Here is a 17351-nt window from a genome sequence, read left to right as displayed (position 1 = left end):
CCGCCAGTGTTCCCCACCTCCCTCCCATTTCCACCCCCCACCTTAGTTATTGCCCATGTGTCCTTTATACTTGTTCATGTGAATCCTTTCCCCTTTCCCCTGTGATTCTCTCCACTCTCCCCTCTGGTCCCTGTCAGCCTGTTCTGTATTTCAGTGTCTTTGGTCATATTTTGCTTGCTTGTTTGTTTTGTTGTTTAGATTCCTTTTAAAGGTGAGATCATATGGTATTTGTCTTTCACAGCCTGGCTTATTTCACTCAGCATAATGCTTTCCAGTTCCATCCATGATGTTGCAAAGGGTAGGAGCTCCTTCTTCCTTTATGCGGCATAGAATTCCATTGTGTAAATGTACCATAGTTTTGTGATCCAGTCATTGACCGATGGGCATCTAGGTTGCTTCCAACTTTTGGTGATTGCAAATTGTGCTCCTATGAACATTGGGGTGCATAGGTTCTTTTGGATTGGTGCTTCAGGGTTCTTAGGATATACTCCTAACAGTGGAATTGCTGGGTCAAAAGGCACGTCCATTTTTAGTTTTCTGAGAAAATTCCATACTGTTTTCCATAGTGGTTGTACCAGTCTACAATCCCACCAACAGTGAACTAGGGTCCCCTATTCCCCACAACCTCTCCAACCCTTGTTATTTGTTGCTTTGTTTATGATGACCATTCTGACTGGTATAAAGTGGTATCTCATTGTGGTTTTAATTTGCATCTCTCTGATAGCTAGCGATATCAAGCATCTTTTCATGTGTCTCTGGATCCTCTGTATGTTCTCCTTGGAGAAGTGTCTGTTCAATCCCTTTCCCCATTTTTAATTGGGTTGTTCATCTTCTTTGAGTGGAGTCCAGTGAGTTCTTTGTATATTTTGGAGACTAAAACTTTGTCTGAGGTATCATTGGCAAATACGTTATCCTAAACAGTTGCTTTTTTTTTTTATCTTGATACTGTTTTCCTTAGCCATGCAGAAGCTTTTAATTTTGATGAGATCCCATTTGTTTATTCTTTCCTTTATGTCTTTTGCTCCAGGGGATGTATCAGTAAAAATATCGCTGCATGGAATATCTGAGATTTTCCTGCCAATGTTCTCCTCTAGGGCTTTAATGGTTTCACGGCTTATATTTAAGTATTTTATCCACCTTGAATTTATTTTGGTATATGGTTTAAGTTGGTGCTTGAGTTTTATTTTTTTGCATGTAGCTGTCCAGTTCTTCCAACACCATTTGTTGAACAGTCTATCTTTACTCCATTTTATGTTACTGCCCCCTTTGTCAAATATTAATTGACTGTAGAGTTTTGGGTTTATTTCTGGGCTCTCTGTTCTATTCCATTGGTCTATGTGCCTGTTTTTATGCCAGTACCAGGCTATTTTGATTACAGTGGCCTTATAATACAGTTTGATATCAGGTATTGTGATCCCTCCTACTTTGTTCTTCTTTCTCAAAATTGAAGCTGCTATTTGGGGTGTCTTATGGTTTCATATGAATTTTTGAAGTGTTTGTTCTATGTCTGTGAAATATGCCATTGGCACTTTAATAGATATTGCATTGAATCTGCAAATTGCTTTGGGTAGTATGGACATTTTGATGATGTTAATTCTTCCAATCCATGAATATGGTACATGTTTCCATTTGTTTGTGTCTTCCTTGATTTTTCTTCAGTATTGTGTAGTTTTCTGAGAAAGGTCTTTAACCTCCTTGGTTAGGTTTATTCCCAGATATTTTATTTTTGTTTTTGCTATATTGAATAGGATTTTTTTCTTGATTTCTGCTTCTGCTGCTTCATTGTTGGTATACAAAAATGCCTTTGATTTTTGGATATTGACTTTGTATCCTGCTGTTTTGCCAAATTCATTTATTAGTTCCAGCAGTTTTTTGGTAGAGGCTATAGGATTTTCCATATACACTATCATGTCTTCTACAAACAATGCCAGTTTTGTTTCCTCCTTTCTGATTTGGATGCCTTTTATTTCCTTTTCTTGTCTGATCACTGTGGCTAAAACTTCTAATACTATATTGAAAAGAAGTGGTGAACGTGGGCAACCTTGTCTTGTTCCTGATCTTAGTAGAAAGGATTTTAGTTTTTGCCCATTGAGTATGATGTTGGCTGTAGGTCTTTCATATATGGCCTTTATTATATTGAGGAATGCTCCCTCTATTCCCATTTTTCTTCATCATAAATGGGTGTTGTACCTTATCAAAAGCTTTTTTTGCATCTATTGATATGAACATATGTTTTTGTCTTTGATTTTGTTTATGCGATGTATTACTTCTACTGATTTATGAATATTGAACGGTCCTTGCATCCCTGGGACGAATCCCACTTGGTCATGGTGTATGATCTTTCTGATGTATTGTTGGATGCAATTTGTCAATATTTTATTGAGGATTTTAGTGTCTATGTTCATTAGTGATATTGGCCTGAAGTTTTGTTTCTTTGTTGTGTCCCTGTCTGGCTTTGGAATTACGATGATGCTGGCTTCATAAAAAGAGTTTGGGAGTTTTCCCTCCTTTTGGATTTTTTGGAATAGTCTGTGAAGAATATGGGTTAGCTCTTTCTTAAAAGCTTTGTAGAATTCTCCTGTGAAACCATCTGGTCCGGGGCTTTTGTGTGATGGGATTTTTTTTTATTACTTCTTCAATTTCATCTGCTGTTAATTGGCCTGTTCAGGTTTTCTGCTTCTTTTTCATTGAGTTTTGGAAGATTATATTTTTCTAGAGATTTGTCCATTGCACCTAGGTTTTCAAATTTCTTAGCATACAGTTCTGCATAGTAATTTCTTACAATCCCTTCTATTTCTGTGGTATCAGTTTTAATCTCTCCTTTTTCATTTCTGATTTTGTTTATTTGGGTCTTCTATCTTCTTTTCTTGATGAGCGTATTTAAAGGTTTGTCTGTTTTGTTTATCCTTTCAAAAAACCAACTCTTGGATTCATTGATCCTTAGAATTGTGCTTTTAGTCTCTATGTCATTTAATTCTGCTCTGATCTTGTTTATTTCCTTCCTTCTACTTGCTCTGGGCTGTCTTTGTTGTTGTTCCTCGGGTTCTTGCAGATGTTGGGTTAGATGTTTGTTTGAAATGTTTCTATCTTCTTTAGGTAAGCCTGTATTGCTATGAACTTCCCTCTCAGGACTGCCTTGGCCATGTCCCATAAGTTTTGGGTTGTTGTGAGATCATTTTCATTAGTTTCCAGAAGCTTTTTTATTTCTTCCCTAATTTCAATCTTGACCCATTCATTGTTGAATAGCATACCATTCAGTTTCCATGCTTTTGGGTGTTTTGGGTTTTTTCCTGTGGGGTTGGTTTCCAATTTCAGTTCCTTGTGATCAGAGAAAATGCTTGGGATGATTTCTATTTTCCTGAATTTGTTGAGACTCGTTTTGTGTCCCATCATGTGGTCTTTGAAAATGTTCCGTGTGCATTTGAAAAGAATGTGTATTTAACTTCTTTGGGATGGAGGGCTCTCTATATATTAATTAGGTCTGTTCCATCTAGGGTGTTGTTTAATGCTGCAATATCTTTGTTGATATTTTGTTTGGAAGATTTGTCCATTTTTGACAGTGGGGTGTTAAAATCCCCTATTATAATTGTGTTGTTGTCAATATCTTTCTTGAGGTCTTCTAGGATTTTCTTTATATATTTGGGTGCTCCTATGTTGGGTGCATATATATTTACGATGTTAATGTCTTCTTGGTGGATTCTCCCTTTGAGTATTATGAAGTGACCTTCTGGGTCTCTCTTTATGGCCCTTTTTTTGAAGTCTATTTTGTCTGATATGAGAGTTGCTACCCTGGCTTTTTTTTTCTTGTCCATTTTCTTGGAAAATTTGTTTCCATCCTTTCACTTTTAGTCTGTGATGGTTTTTTGACCTGAGGTGGGTCTCTTGTAGGCAGCATATGTGTGGGTCATGCTTTCTTATCCATTCAGCTATTCTATGTCTTTTAATTGGAGCATTTAATCCATTTAAGTTTAAGGTTATTATTGAAAGATACTTATTCATTGCCATTTATGCACCTGTGTTCCTCTCCGTCTCTCTCTTTTCCTTCTTTTCCTGAAAGGAGTCCTTTTAGTGTTTCTTATAGAACTGGTTTGGTGGAGGTGTATTCTTTTAGACTTGTTTTGTCTTGGAAGCTCTGTATTTGGCCTTCTATCTTGATTGAGACCCTTGGTGGGTAAAGTAGCCTTTGTTGTAGTCCTCTGGTTCTCATTACTTGGAATATTTCCTGCCATTCTCTTCTTGCTTGCAGTGTTTCCATTGAGACGTCCGTAGCCATCCTTATTGGGGCTCCCTTGTATGTTACTTCCTTTTTCTCCCTTGTTGCCTTTAGGATTCTGTCTTTGTCTTGGAGTTTTGCCATTTTAATGATGATGTATCTTGCAGTGGACCTCTTTGGATTCCACCTGATTGGGACTGTCTGTGATTTCTGGATTTGTATGACTTTTTCTCTCATCAAATTAGGAAAATTTTCTGTTATTACGCTTTCAAATAGGTTTTCTATTCCTTGTTCTTCTTCTTTTCCTTCTGTTATTCCTATTATTCAGATATTATTATGTTTCATATTGTCTTGCATTTCTCTTAATCCCGCCTAATTTTTTCTGAACCTCTTTTCCTTTACTTGCTCTGTCTGGGAGGTTTTTTCTACTCTTTCCTCTAACTCACTGATGCAATCTTCTGCCTCATCGATACTGCTTTTCATACCTTCTACTTTGTTCTTTAGTTCAGAAATTGTATTCTTCATTTCCTCTTGTCCTTTGCTGATGGTTTCTATTTTCTTTTTCATGTTGATATAGTTTGTGGTGAGTTCATTGTAGCTCCCCTGTAGTTTCTGGTAGCTTGTTGTAAGCTCTTTGAATTTCCTGATAACCAGTGCCTTGAATTCAATATCTGATAGTTGACTTGCCTCTATTTCATCTAACATTCTTTCTGAGACTTCCACCTTTTCTTTCATTTGGAGATGGTTTCTTTGTCTTCCCAATGTTTGTGAGACTCTTCTCATTGGCCTCAGCTTCTTAAATTGATCTGTTCTGATTCCCTGGGTTTATGGTGTGAACTTCTGTGGTAGGATACCTGTGAAATTCAGTGGTGCAGTCTCCTGCAGGTATCTTGGTGTTTTCCGCTTCTACCTACTCCTTTTTTTGTGCATGTGTGATCAGTTGGAGGGGGAGGCCAAATGGTTAATGACAGCAGAGGAGTATTTTATGTTATTTACAGTCACAGTCCATAGAGAAGAAATAGACAATCTTTAGGCTATGTATAGTGTTAACCGTACTGTTCGACCCAGCTTGCCCCTTTTAAGAAAGGATGGACAGAAGATAAGTCTCTTGTTTGGAAGGGAAGGCTTGTGGGTTGTATCTAGAAAGCAGTGAGGTTGCGGGCAGTCAGATTTTGAGGTAAGGTGAGAGTAAAGGATAGTAACTCAGTGTAGCATGTGAGCAAATAGAGTTAATCACTATAGTAATAGAATTCAGGCACCTGTAAGGTGGTCTAAGGTCCGAGAGATGTGTTGTGAAGTATTTACCGTTGTATAGAATAGCTATTATTTACAATAATATTAGAGTGACATTCACATGACAGACTCTATGTGATTTGTCTGAATGGGGGTTATAGAGCTTGGGTAGTATGCCAAAGGAAAGGAAGTGATGTGAAGTACAGAAAATTAGCAATACACTGTGGAGGAAAGAATAGGGGAAACCTGTGAAATAGTACAATATAACCAGCCAGGACTAAGAAACCTATACAGAAAGAGGAGGAATACAAAGATACTACTAAAATAAAAAAAGAAGTGAGAATAATGAAAAAAATAATACACCTATGCAGTGACTTGAGGCTTCTCTGCTATAGCAAAGTAAAATTTGTCTCTGTGTCACTATTGTTGAGATGCCCCCTCTTTAGGTCCCACTATGGTCCTTTCACAGTTCTCAGTTATTTGTGTCTCTTGTGGGTAAAAGAAAACTAAGCAACAAACAAACAATACACACACACACACACACACACAAGTCAGGAGAAAGGAGGAATAAGCAAAAAGTTTGGGAAGAAAGGAAGGACTAAAACTGGACAGAAAGAAATGAGAGGAACAAAATATTGAAAGATAGAGCAATAATACAATTTAAAAATATAAGATTACTTAGAAAAGAAGTTGCTAAAAAAAATCTTCCTTTGTTGGTTTCAAACTGTCCAAACTGTGTTTTCTGGTTGCAGCAGGACCTATCTGTGGGTTGGAATGCAGGCGTGTGCCAGCCAGGCTACAGGACTGGGATGTGAGCCCCCACACCCCCAGCAGGCTGCCTGGGTCCTTCAGGATCTGGCACTGTCCTTCCTAGTCTTGTGGTGGGACTCAAGTGCTCCTGCCCCTCCCCTGGTTGGCCGCTGGGCTGGTTGGGCCTGAGGCAAGTTGCTGTCGCAGAGCACCTCAGTTCACTTTCCAATAAAGACTTCTCTACAAAGCCTGCCTCTCAGCCCAGTCCAATTCCCAAAAGACCAGCAACAACAGTGTTCTTCTCAAATGCCCTGGGGCTGGCAGGCAGGCAGGCTGGTGACCACAGAGTCTGCAGTTAAACACAGCCCTCTACCCTTGTTACCCTTTATGTAAACTTAAGCATACAGGTCTCTGCCCAGTATTGCCCAGCCTTGCTTAGATTAGGAGGGAGGGAGTCGGTTCTCTCCCATGGACCCTGTAGCAGGCCCACGGCTCCCACAGAGTCTGTTGTAGACCCGCCGGGTGTTGGGCTTCCGGAGTTCCCTCCGTATCAGGCACCCCTGCACTGGTCCCAGACCAAAGACTCTGTTTCCTGGCTGCAGCTGCGGCTGCGGCACCGCGGCCCTTCGGCACCGGCGAGGTGGCCTGCTGCCTCTTATTGTCTGCACTCACATACCAGTCCTCCGGTACAGCCCACCACCGCGGAAGCCGCGGAAGCCGTGGGCGCAGCCCCTTTGGTCCTCACTCACCTCCCGGAGTCCTCTGTAGGTGTTATTTATATAGCCAATACTTACTCATTGTTGACTATGTTTGTTTCAATACTTTCTAGTCTGTGGGACATTTTCCATTTCATAAAATAATTTATTTTTTATAACAATATAAAAGCTATGAATTTTGCCTTATAGTTTTATTTTTTCTTTTCTAAGAATTTCTTTCTTATGCTAACATATTTTTTAATAAAACAATTAAGCTCTGATATTCACTTGGGTCTTTACTCCACCCCACCTGGAATTTACTTTTGTATATGAGGATGAGATCCGATCTTAATCTTCCTCCAAATGAGAACCATTGCATATATACAACTAGCCAGTTAATTTATAATTTCACCTCTTTTACATACCAAGTTTCCCTGTATAAATGGGATTCTAGACTCTTTAATCCATGTGTCAATGCCATGCTGTTTATATCATAAATATTGGGGGGGGGGCAGGGCTGGGAATCTAAGACAGAAAACTGTACTTGAACAAGAATTAAATAAAAATAAAAATTAAAAAAATGTATTTTATAGGGAGAATCTAGTATTGCAAATTCCTCATCAATAGTTTGTCAAATTCCATGAAAACTCTTTTGTACAATTTTATAATTAATTTGGCAAGAAATGATCTCTTAGAATTTTGAGTCTTCTCATTGAAAAACATAATTACTCTTCATTTATTCAGGTATTTTTGTTCTTCAATAAAGTTGTACACTTTCCTTTTTCTCAAATACCTTGTATATCTTTTGTTAGGCTTCTTCTTAGGTAATGTTTAGTTTTATTGCTATTTAAAATAATTTTTTTGTAATATCATTTTAATTTTTTATTTCATATACAATAATGTTTTAATTTTTATATACTAATTTTGAACTCTGGTAACTTTGCCGAAATATTGATCTCATGGATTAACAGGTTTTCCTGAAATTTTCAACACAGATATCATCATTGTGATGAATTGTTTCTTTGAACACTATGTGATGATGCTTTTTCTCCCTATAAATGCCTTTATCCTGAAGTCTATTTTATCTGATATTAGTATTAGCTTTCTTTTGCATAGTATTGCCTGGGATATCATTTCCAAACATTTACTTGTAGTCTTTTTTGTATCATGTTTTAAGAATATCTGTTGCAAATAGTATATATCTGAGTTATAATGTTTTTATTTTAACTTAAGAGTCTCTGTCCTTACTCGTATTTTCTTTCTGGGCTGCATTCAGGGAAATTTCTTCTAATATTTCTTTGGTTCATTAAAATTCTCTTTGACATTGTTTAATCTTGTGTTTAACCTACACACTTGCTTAATTTAAATGAACACTTCATATTCCTAAGTTCCATTTGTTTTTTGTACATATATGTCTATTCTTATTTTTCATGATGCTGTGTCCTTTTCTTATACTTTTAAAACCATTTTAAAATATGTTGTATTTAGTCCATAATTTTTTTCACATTACTGTTCTACTATGTTGAGACTCAGGGTGTATGCTTTACATATTGTGTGTGCATGTGTATGAGGTGCATGTATGTGCAAACTGACTTTCACTGAGTAGTTTTTTAACGGGTGAATTTTAAAAATTTTCTTGTTAGCTCATCTTTAACAAGGCTTTTTTAAATGGAGGGACTGCAGAAATGTTTTTCCAGGGTGGTTTTGTGTTGCTTCTGCCAGGTTTCCAGGCTCAATATCTCACTGATTGAAAGAGAACTGTATATGTTGAAGTTGGGAACCACTCTACCTGGTTTCAGGAGTTGTAACTGCCCCCCATGGCTAAGGCTGAGTGAGTGACCTCCGAAATATGAGCCACTAAGGAGACAAAGCTTGTCTCTGGCAGTAAGCGCTGCTTTTAATGGGTAAGACCCCTCAGAGGAGGGGCAGACATGATCACCTGGGAGGCCATCATGGAAGGACTTGGTGGGCTGCAATAAAGAGGGAGTGATGCGCCCCCCCCCCCCCCACTAGCTATTCTAACATAGCCTGAGTCCCCATTTCTGTCTGGGAGAAGTGCTTCCTGGATCTAATCCACTTTAGCCTAAAACCTATGATCGGGGAGGCAGTGCAGCCCCTTGCCAGCTAGAGTGGGATCTGGGGTCATCAGGCATAAGAAAGAATTCCTAAAGTCCTGTGAAGCCTGCTTTGCTAAGAGTGCTTTCATTCATATAATAAGGGTCTGAGCAGAAAATGAGTATGTCTCCCAAACTTTTTGCAACCCCCTTACCTGACAGATGCTGACTCAGACTAAGCCCTCAGATTTCTTTGAAATGTTATCTACTGTTTGATCCTTGCTGCCTGTATTCCTGTGTATTAAAACCCAATAAAAGCCATTGAGGAAGGGGCTCTTGGCCTTTCTCTTCTGAGAGACTGGCCACCTCTCCTCCCCAAGCAGATCATGTCTTTGTAGTTTCACTTTCATCCATGGAGGACAGGGGGACTTTGTGGGTAAAGTTGCCCCCACATGTTAACACATTGGCTTGAAAGTGTTCATGAAGACTTCTGGACAAGATGGAGGCACAGCTCGACACACTGTGCCTCCTCGCACAACCAAAATTAAGGACAACAAAAATTTAGAAACAAAAAAACAGCCAGATCTGATAGAAAATTGAACTGTACAGAAGTCCAACAACCATTCATCTAGACTGGTAACAGGGGTAGAGTAGGCTGCTGGTGGAGAGGGGTCACAGTAGGAAAAAGCAGTGGTCGGTGGTTCCAGATGTGCAGGTGGTGGCTGGCAGACCCCAGGCATGGAGTTGCAATGGGCAGAACCAGTGAGGTGTGCAAGGCCACTGGCTAACTGTGGACATACATTCACGCACAGATAAACCAGGCAAAAATGGGGAACAAGACAGATGGTGTAACCCAGGGCCCCAGTGCCAGGAAATAAAGCAGTGATTGAAAACACTTGTGGGAGTTGAGGTGCTGGGAGAGACTCCCACCCTCACAGGAGAGTTTGTTGGGAAGACACACAGGGTCCTAGAATGTACACAAGCCAATCCACCCAGGAACCAGCATCAGAAGGGCCCAACTGGCTTGTGGGAAGCCGCAGAAGGGACTGCAATTTGAGAGAAAGAGGAGCAATCACTATTGTTCTTTTCTGATGCTGCCCCCACATACAGCATCACAAACCTGTGACAGGGGTTGCCCCACCCTGGTGAACACCTAAGGCTCCACCCCTAATACATAACAGGTGCTACAGACCAAAAAAAAGGGCTCAAATGGAAGACTAGATTAAAGCTCTAGAGCCAATACTTTTAAGCGACCAAGAGATAGACAACCTATCAGATGCACAGTTTAAAGCACTGGTGATGAGGATGCTCACAGAATTGGCTGATTTTGGTCCAAAATTAGATGAAAAAATGAAGGCTACACTAAGTAAAGTGAAGAAAAATACACAGGGACCCAACAGTGATGGGAAGGAAACTGGGACTCAAATCAAGGGAATGGATCAGAAGGAAGAAGAAGGACCAAAGAAGGACCACACCAAGGCACATAATAATTACATTAGCCATGATTAAAATGAAGGAGAGAATCCTAGAAGCAGCAAGAGATAAGGGGACAGTCACCTACAATGGAGTTCCCATCAGACTGTCAGCGGATTTCTCAAAAGAGACCTTACAGGCAAGAAGGGGCTGGAAAGAAGTATTCCAAGTCATGAAATCCAAAGACCTACATCCAAGATTGCTCTATCCAGCAAAGCTTTCATTTAGAATGGAAGGACAGATAAAGTGATTCACAGATAAGATCAAATTCAAGGAGTTCATCATCACCAAGCCCTTATTATATGAAATGTTAAAGGCACTTATCTAAGAAAAAGAAGATAGAAAATATGAACAGTAAAAAGATAGCAAACTCACAGTTATTAACAACCACACCTAAAACAAAAGCAAACTAAGAGGATAGCTAGATTGGGAGGGGAACCATAGATATGGAGAACACATGGAGGGTTAGCAACAGGGGAGTGGGAGAAGGAGGGAGAAGGTACAGAGAATAACTAGCATAGATGATAGGTAGAAAATAGACAGGGGGAGGGCAAGCATAGTATGGGAAATATAGAATCTAAAGAACTTGAGACATGTGGTCATAAACTAAAGTGGGGGAATGGTGGGGGACACGTGCAGGGTGGAGGGGAATGAAGGGGGTAGAAATGGGACAACTGTAATGGCATAATCAATAAAATATATTAAAAAGAAAAAAATGAAGTGACAAGATTTCTCTTTCTGCCTCTGCAGTGCAATTTCTTTCCATCCCTGAATACTTGGGAACAGCTGACACCAGGCTTCTGTGTGGTGTTGGAGGTGGGGGATTAGAAAGGGGTGTTTGCCTGCCTTCTATCCACAGATGCATATTAAGCCATTTTTCCAAACAAGGTCAATGATGACAATACAAGGCATTCTGGTAAATAATACTTTATTTTCTCAACCTCATTAGAAGTAGATTTGTATCTAGTTGATCAGTGAATAAATATAATGGTAAAATATAAATCTAGGAGAATTGTAGGTTCTAGGCTCTAAACTTGGCCCTGCTTTGCTAACTTTTTTAATAAGAATTTGAGCAAAAGATTAGAAGTCATGCTTGTCAATATTTTGAATGACAAAAGTAGAATAGATCATGAATTGATTAATGTAATCAATGAGTTACAATAACACTCACTACAAAATGAACATAATAAAATTTAATAGACATGAATATAAAATCTTATGCTTATATTTAAAAATTTAGATGAACATATACAAATAGAAAGATAACTGACTGTAATGGTCAATTTTATGTGTCCAGTTGGCTAGGCTACAGTCCCCAGGTATTAAATGAAACACTACTAGCTGCTCTGAGGGTATTTTATAGATGTTTGTAAAACCCATAAGCAGGTGATATTAAGCAAGGGAGACTATCCTAGATAATCTCAGATGGCCTAATGTAATCAGTTGAAAGGCTTTAAAAATGAAACTGGGGTGTCCCTGAGGAAGAAAAATTCTACCTGTAGACAGTGGCTTCAGCTCCTGATCTGAGAGATCTGGCCTGCCCTTTCTGATAGCCACACGATCATGTAAGCCACTACCTTGCAATAAACCCTTTAACACATGTCTTATGGGTGCTTTTTTTCTTGTTGAGCCCTGACTGATACACTGGTTTAGTACTTTAGGTGAGCAAATATTTCAATGTGTTGTAAGTTCATGGTATGTCGTTAGTGTAAGTGATGCCAAGAACAAGTGACAGGATATTAAAAACAATATGCATCAGCACAGTATTCCATGAGGTAGGGTAACAGCACCATTGTACTCTGCATGGAGCAGTCAGTAGCAGAATTATTTGCCCAGCTCTAACGGCCATAATTTAATACAAACACAGACTAATATTTAAGACCACTGTTGGCAAGTGATTTTGGTTTAATCTAAGCTAAATACTTCATATGAAAGATGAATTAAATAATGTTAGAAGCTGCTTCATATAAAACAGTGAACTTAGTCACAAGTATTTAAGTAGGAGTTTGTTGTCATCTACCAGGAATGTCTGATGAAAGATGATATTAGATTAGATGACATCCAAAGTTCTCTAATTAATTCTAAAATTCTGAAATTTTATTTTAATAACTGTACTACTAAAAGTCATTCTTTTAGTTTATGCCACCTAATTTTTGTCTGGAAAACCTGGTATGTTGAATGTCTTCTGATTGCCTTCCCAGATCCACTCCACCCTGTGCTGTGCCCTGGTGCACTAACCCACAGGGATTGTGCTGGTAGGCTCCCTACCCCTTCAGCTTCTGGTTAGGTTGGGCTGAAAGGCACCAGCAGGAGGGATGGAGGGTAGGAAGAGCTGAGGTAGGAGTATTTCATTCTGTGGCTTTCCATTCTGGGTTGCTGCAGGTAGGCTTTGTCCCAGGGAGAACTTGTGACCTAAGGTCACAGTTCTGTCACAGACTCCTCTCCACATTTCTCTTTGCTTTCCTTCTCAGCGTTCCAGTGGCCACCACTGTCCTGTGACTCTTCAGGCCTAGGGTGGTAATGCCATTACTGTTCTAATCTTTGTGATTTCCCTATATACTGTCTGCACTTTTAGAAACAGTCCTTTTATTAAACTTTTCTTAAATGACTCAGTTTAAATGGGCCATTGATTCCCTGTCAAAACCCTGATACTTTGAGTGACACAGATGTCAACATTCTTATGTCATATCTAGAGCACTCTTCAATTGAGCATCAAGCCAGTCTTTCGAGGTAAATATGGAAAAAAGCACTCTTAAAATATTAAGATTTAAAACTTTTAAAAATATTTGTTGAAGCAAGACTTTCATAAAATAAACAAGCAATAAAAACTTTTTTATATTTACTTCTGTCAGAAGGACATATTTTCTAATTTTTTTATTCTTACTTGAGGACTTGCTTGTTGATTTCTAGAGAGAGGGGAAGAGAGGGAGAGAAATATTGATGTGAGAGAGCAACATCAATCAGCGCCTCTCATATGCACCCTAACCTTGGATAAGCCTGCAACCTAGGTATGTGCCCTGACCTGGAATTGAACTGGTGACCTTTCAGTTTACCAGATGATGCTCCAACCAAATGAGCCATGCTGGCCAGGGCAACACATATTCTAATTTACACAAGCTTGATGAAAGAATATTATAACCTGTAAGGCAGGGCTTCTCAAATGTCCTTAGAACATTTAGAAATGCAGCAATGAATGCATGTACACTCCTTAGGTGTCAGGAGGACAGGAAGACATTTTTTAAAGTCTTGGGTTTGATAATTCAATTGTGCATTTTGAAATATATTGCACATATTAGGTCCTGGCTGGTGTAGCTCAGTGGATTGAGTGCGGGCCTGCAAACCAGAGGATCGCGGTTTGATTCCCAGTCAGGGCACATGCCTGGGTTGTAGGCCGGTTCCTAACAGGGGACGCACGAAAGGCAACCATACATTGATGTTTCTCTCCCTCTCTCCTTCCCCTCTAAAGATAAATAAATAAATAAAATCTTTAAAAAAAAGAAATATATTGCATATATTATTAGCTGTTAGTTCTAAAATAGAAAAATTTCAATTATTTACCATTTTAAAAATAATTTTTCCTGAAAACTTTCAAGTAAATTTAGTGCTCAGGAAATTGAAGCATCTTTACCATGTACATTCAATATTTTCCCCAAGCTGTTTTCAGATGTATGGGATTAAAATCTCTTTATATTGTCAGCTTACTTTTGTGAAAGGCATAATGGCTAAGAGCTGGAGGACTTAGGCACCAGACCATCTAAGTTTAAATCTCAGTTTCTCTATTAAGTATTAGTGTTATGATACTAAGCAAATTATTATATTTCTCTGTGCTGCAGGTTTCAGATTTTATAAAATGGAGACAATAGTAACCTATTGTCTTAGATAAAGAACTTAATATAGAAAATGCTCAGTTACAGTTAGCTTGTTATTTACTTTTATTACTAGACATAATATAACCACTTGCATATAAAGGAAAGAAATCTCATTTGAAGGGTGACATTACTTAGACTTTTTTAAAAAATATTTTATTTATTTATCTTTAGAGGGGAAGGGAAGGAGAGAGAGAGAGAAATATCTATGTATGGTTGCCTCTCATGGGTCCCCTGCTGGGAACTGGCCTGCAGCCCAGGCATGTGCCCTGACTGGAATCGAACCACGATACTCTGGTTCACAGGCCCATGCTCAATCCACTGAGCTACACCAGCCAGGGCACATTAGTTACTCTTTTAAACTGTAGAAGCTCTTTTAAACAACCTCTACTTACCTTATTTACCAAATTAATCAATGCTTTTTATTTCTTCTATGCAGCTTACTGAATCCACAGCATACCAAATGCTTACTGCCAGTGGGATCCTCCAGTACCTGTGTGAATTTCTGTTCCCATTTCTTGCTTACCAAAAATCGGGAGTGCTTGTTCCTAAATCTGTTTATACCAGTTATACTTTTATCATAATTATGGAATTTAATAAAGTGATATGTAAACTGATTGAATATAAGTGCAGAATAAAAATGTGTTTATGTAAAGTAATTGGAATACTATGAAAAAAACTTGACAAAGGAGAGCCACTAAAAATTATCCAACTTAATTGTAGGTGAAGCAACTATAAGTGAGTGGGGGAAGAGTCTGCAAACTGACGGAAGGATTCTTCCCAGTTTACTCCATAAATGTCTTTAGTTTTTCATTTCATTAAAAGTCTGGAATTATTAGATGATGCAGTTTGAGTGTGGTTTATACTAGAATTTGATATTGCCAATCAGCAGACATATGCTAAATAAAGCCTGGCCATATTTCTAAGTCAAAAATGGTCAAATGAAATGTTTCAGTGTATATGATTTAGATTTTAAATAAATTAAAGATGTATATATAATTTTTATACAGCCATTAAAAATGGATCTTAATTTTTTCAGTCAAAAATGTTTTCCTCTCTTAAATAAGATTTCATAAAATAAAATCCATACATATCTGTTAGAAAAAAAGCTTCCATGCATCAGACAAATAAAATGTTGAAATTGACTCAAATTTTATATTTGAATACTAGTTAACTCCTATACAGAGAATCTATGCAGACATTTTTTGTATTATCTACACCATTCCTGAATCTAGAGAAATTTATGCAATATTCAGGTATGTCTTTACTAGGGAAAGTTTTAGATAGACTATGGGGAAAAAGGGCATTATATTAGTTTTGGTTTTCTCCAGATATATGGGTTTCTATTAGCAGAATAGCTGATAAATGTTTTAGCCACATATTTTTGGAGAATTTTCCCCATGAGTCCTAATTATCAGCTTTGCTTATTATTATCAGTACAAATTCTGAATCTAAACAAGGGACAGAAATGTCCAGATTTAAGATTTTTTTGTATATAAATATTACTAAATGTAAGACTTTTCAAAAAGTAGCTTTAAAATTCTAGATTATACAAAGTTATTTTAAATTTACATGTGAAAGGGAATTCAACTTACAGTAATTTTGATATGTTTTTGAGAGATCTTTACTTTGAACTCCTTTTATTCTCAATTTATGTTGACTCTTCTTTTTTTCTAAGAGATTTTCTTTATTATTGATTACTTTGAGCAATCTTCTTTGTTCCCAAATATGTGATAAAAATTGTTTGATTTCATTCGCTGATATCTACAAAGAAAAAGATTTCCTCATTTTGTTGTGTAACTTTAAAAACAATAAAATAAGAAAGTGAAAAATTTATTTATTCATAGGAATAGTTTAATGCAATCACTCTAGTTCCTGCTTTTTTTAAATAAAAAATGACTTACTTCATTTTAACAATTTATATTTTATGAATAAAAACCTTTAAACCTAGCCCTGGCTGGGGTAGCTCAGTGGATTGAGAGCGGGCCTGCAAACCACATGATCGCGGTTCGATTCCCAGTCAGGGCACATGCCTGGGCTGCAGGCCAGTTCCATACATTGATGTTTCTTTCCTTCTCTCCTTCCCTTCCTCTCTAAAGATAAATAAATAAAATATTTTTAAAAAACACACAAAAAAACCCTTTAAACCTAATAATGCATTGTCATCTGAAATGGAGGGACAAGCATTAAAACTTCAGTGTTATAAATATAATAGTAAGAGGATTTAAGCAGTTTTACTATTCTGCTGTGAGTTATCATGGCAATATCAACTTCATGAGCTTAAAAAAAAGGTAAAATGCTGGTATTGCCTTACACATTACAACAAATTTATAATGGATAGAAAGTAAGAAACAGGAGGGAGATGAGTTTTGAAGGCATAATTTTGAGTAATAGAAAATAATGCAGATTTTAAGAGAGAAAATTAAACAGCTTTACAGAGATACATATTCATGACTTACATATATACTTTTTCAGGGAAAATTATACTGGAAGATTAAAAAAATTCTTAGTCAAGTACTACTTCTAAAAAGAATCAAGGTAATTAGTTCCCCCCCCTTTTTTACTATCACAATTTATACTCCTTGTTTCCGAGGCCACTTTCTGGACTGCTTAACACCTTCCCATGTTGTAGCAGAGATGCCAGAGCAGTGGCCCAGAGTTTGGACAGTGTAGGGACAAGAAGCTCTGTAAGTACTTTTTTAAAAAACAGCTTTATTGAGATATAATTTCTATACTATAACTATAAATGCATAATTGTACATGTAAAGTGAATTTTACATTTAAAGAACCAAATGCAATGTTTTTTTGAATATTGACAGATATGTGCAACCACCACCACAGTCAATTTTGAACATTTTTATCACTTCTAGAAGAAACCATGGATCCTTTGGGTATTATCCTCTGTATTCTCCCATTCCCCCTACTCCCAGACCCAAGCAACCACTAATCTATATTCTATCTCATAGATTCCCCTATTTTGGAATTTATGTGGGCTTTAGTATCTGCCTTTTTTTCACTTAGCATAGTATTTTCAAGGTTGGAGCACGCAACAGCACTTCATTTCTTT

General features: G+C 37.7%; 1 protein-coding gene across 1 annotated transcript in view; it reads right to left on the bottom strand.

Annotated features, from left to right (window-relative positions):
• Window positions 1-16042, bottom strand: part of SEL1L2 (SEL1L2 adaptor subunit of SYVN1 ubiquitin ligase) — a 95600-nt gene extending 79558 nt beyond the window's left edge. Inside the window, exon 1 of the mRNA XM_037054715.1 lies at window positions 15880-16042. The gene's annotated coding sequence lies outside the window, so the exon portion shown is untranslated. The remainder of the gene's footprint in view (window positions 1-15879) is intronic.
• Window positions 16043-17351: the final 1309 nt, after the last annotated feature.

This window comes from Sturnira hondurensis, unplaced genomic scaffold (genome assembly GCF_014824575.4).
Source record: "Sturnira hondurensis isolate 20B ecotype Veracruz unplaced genomic scaffold, ASM1482457v3 Scaffold0008380, whole genome shotgun sequence".
Taxonomy (NCBI): Eukaryota; Metazoa; Chordata; class Mammalia; order Chiroptera; family Phyllostomidae; genus Sturnira; species Sturnira hondurensis.
The sequence above is the reverse complement of the archived record's forward strand: the minus strand, read 5'-3'. Positions and strand labels throughout refer to the sequence as shown.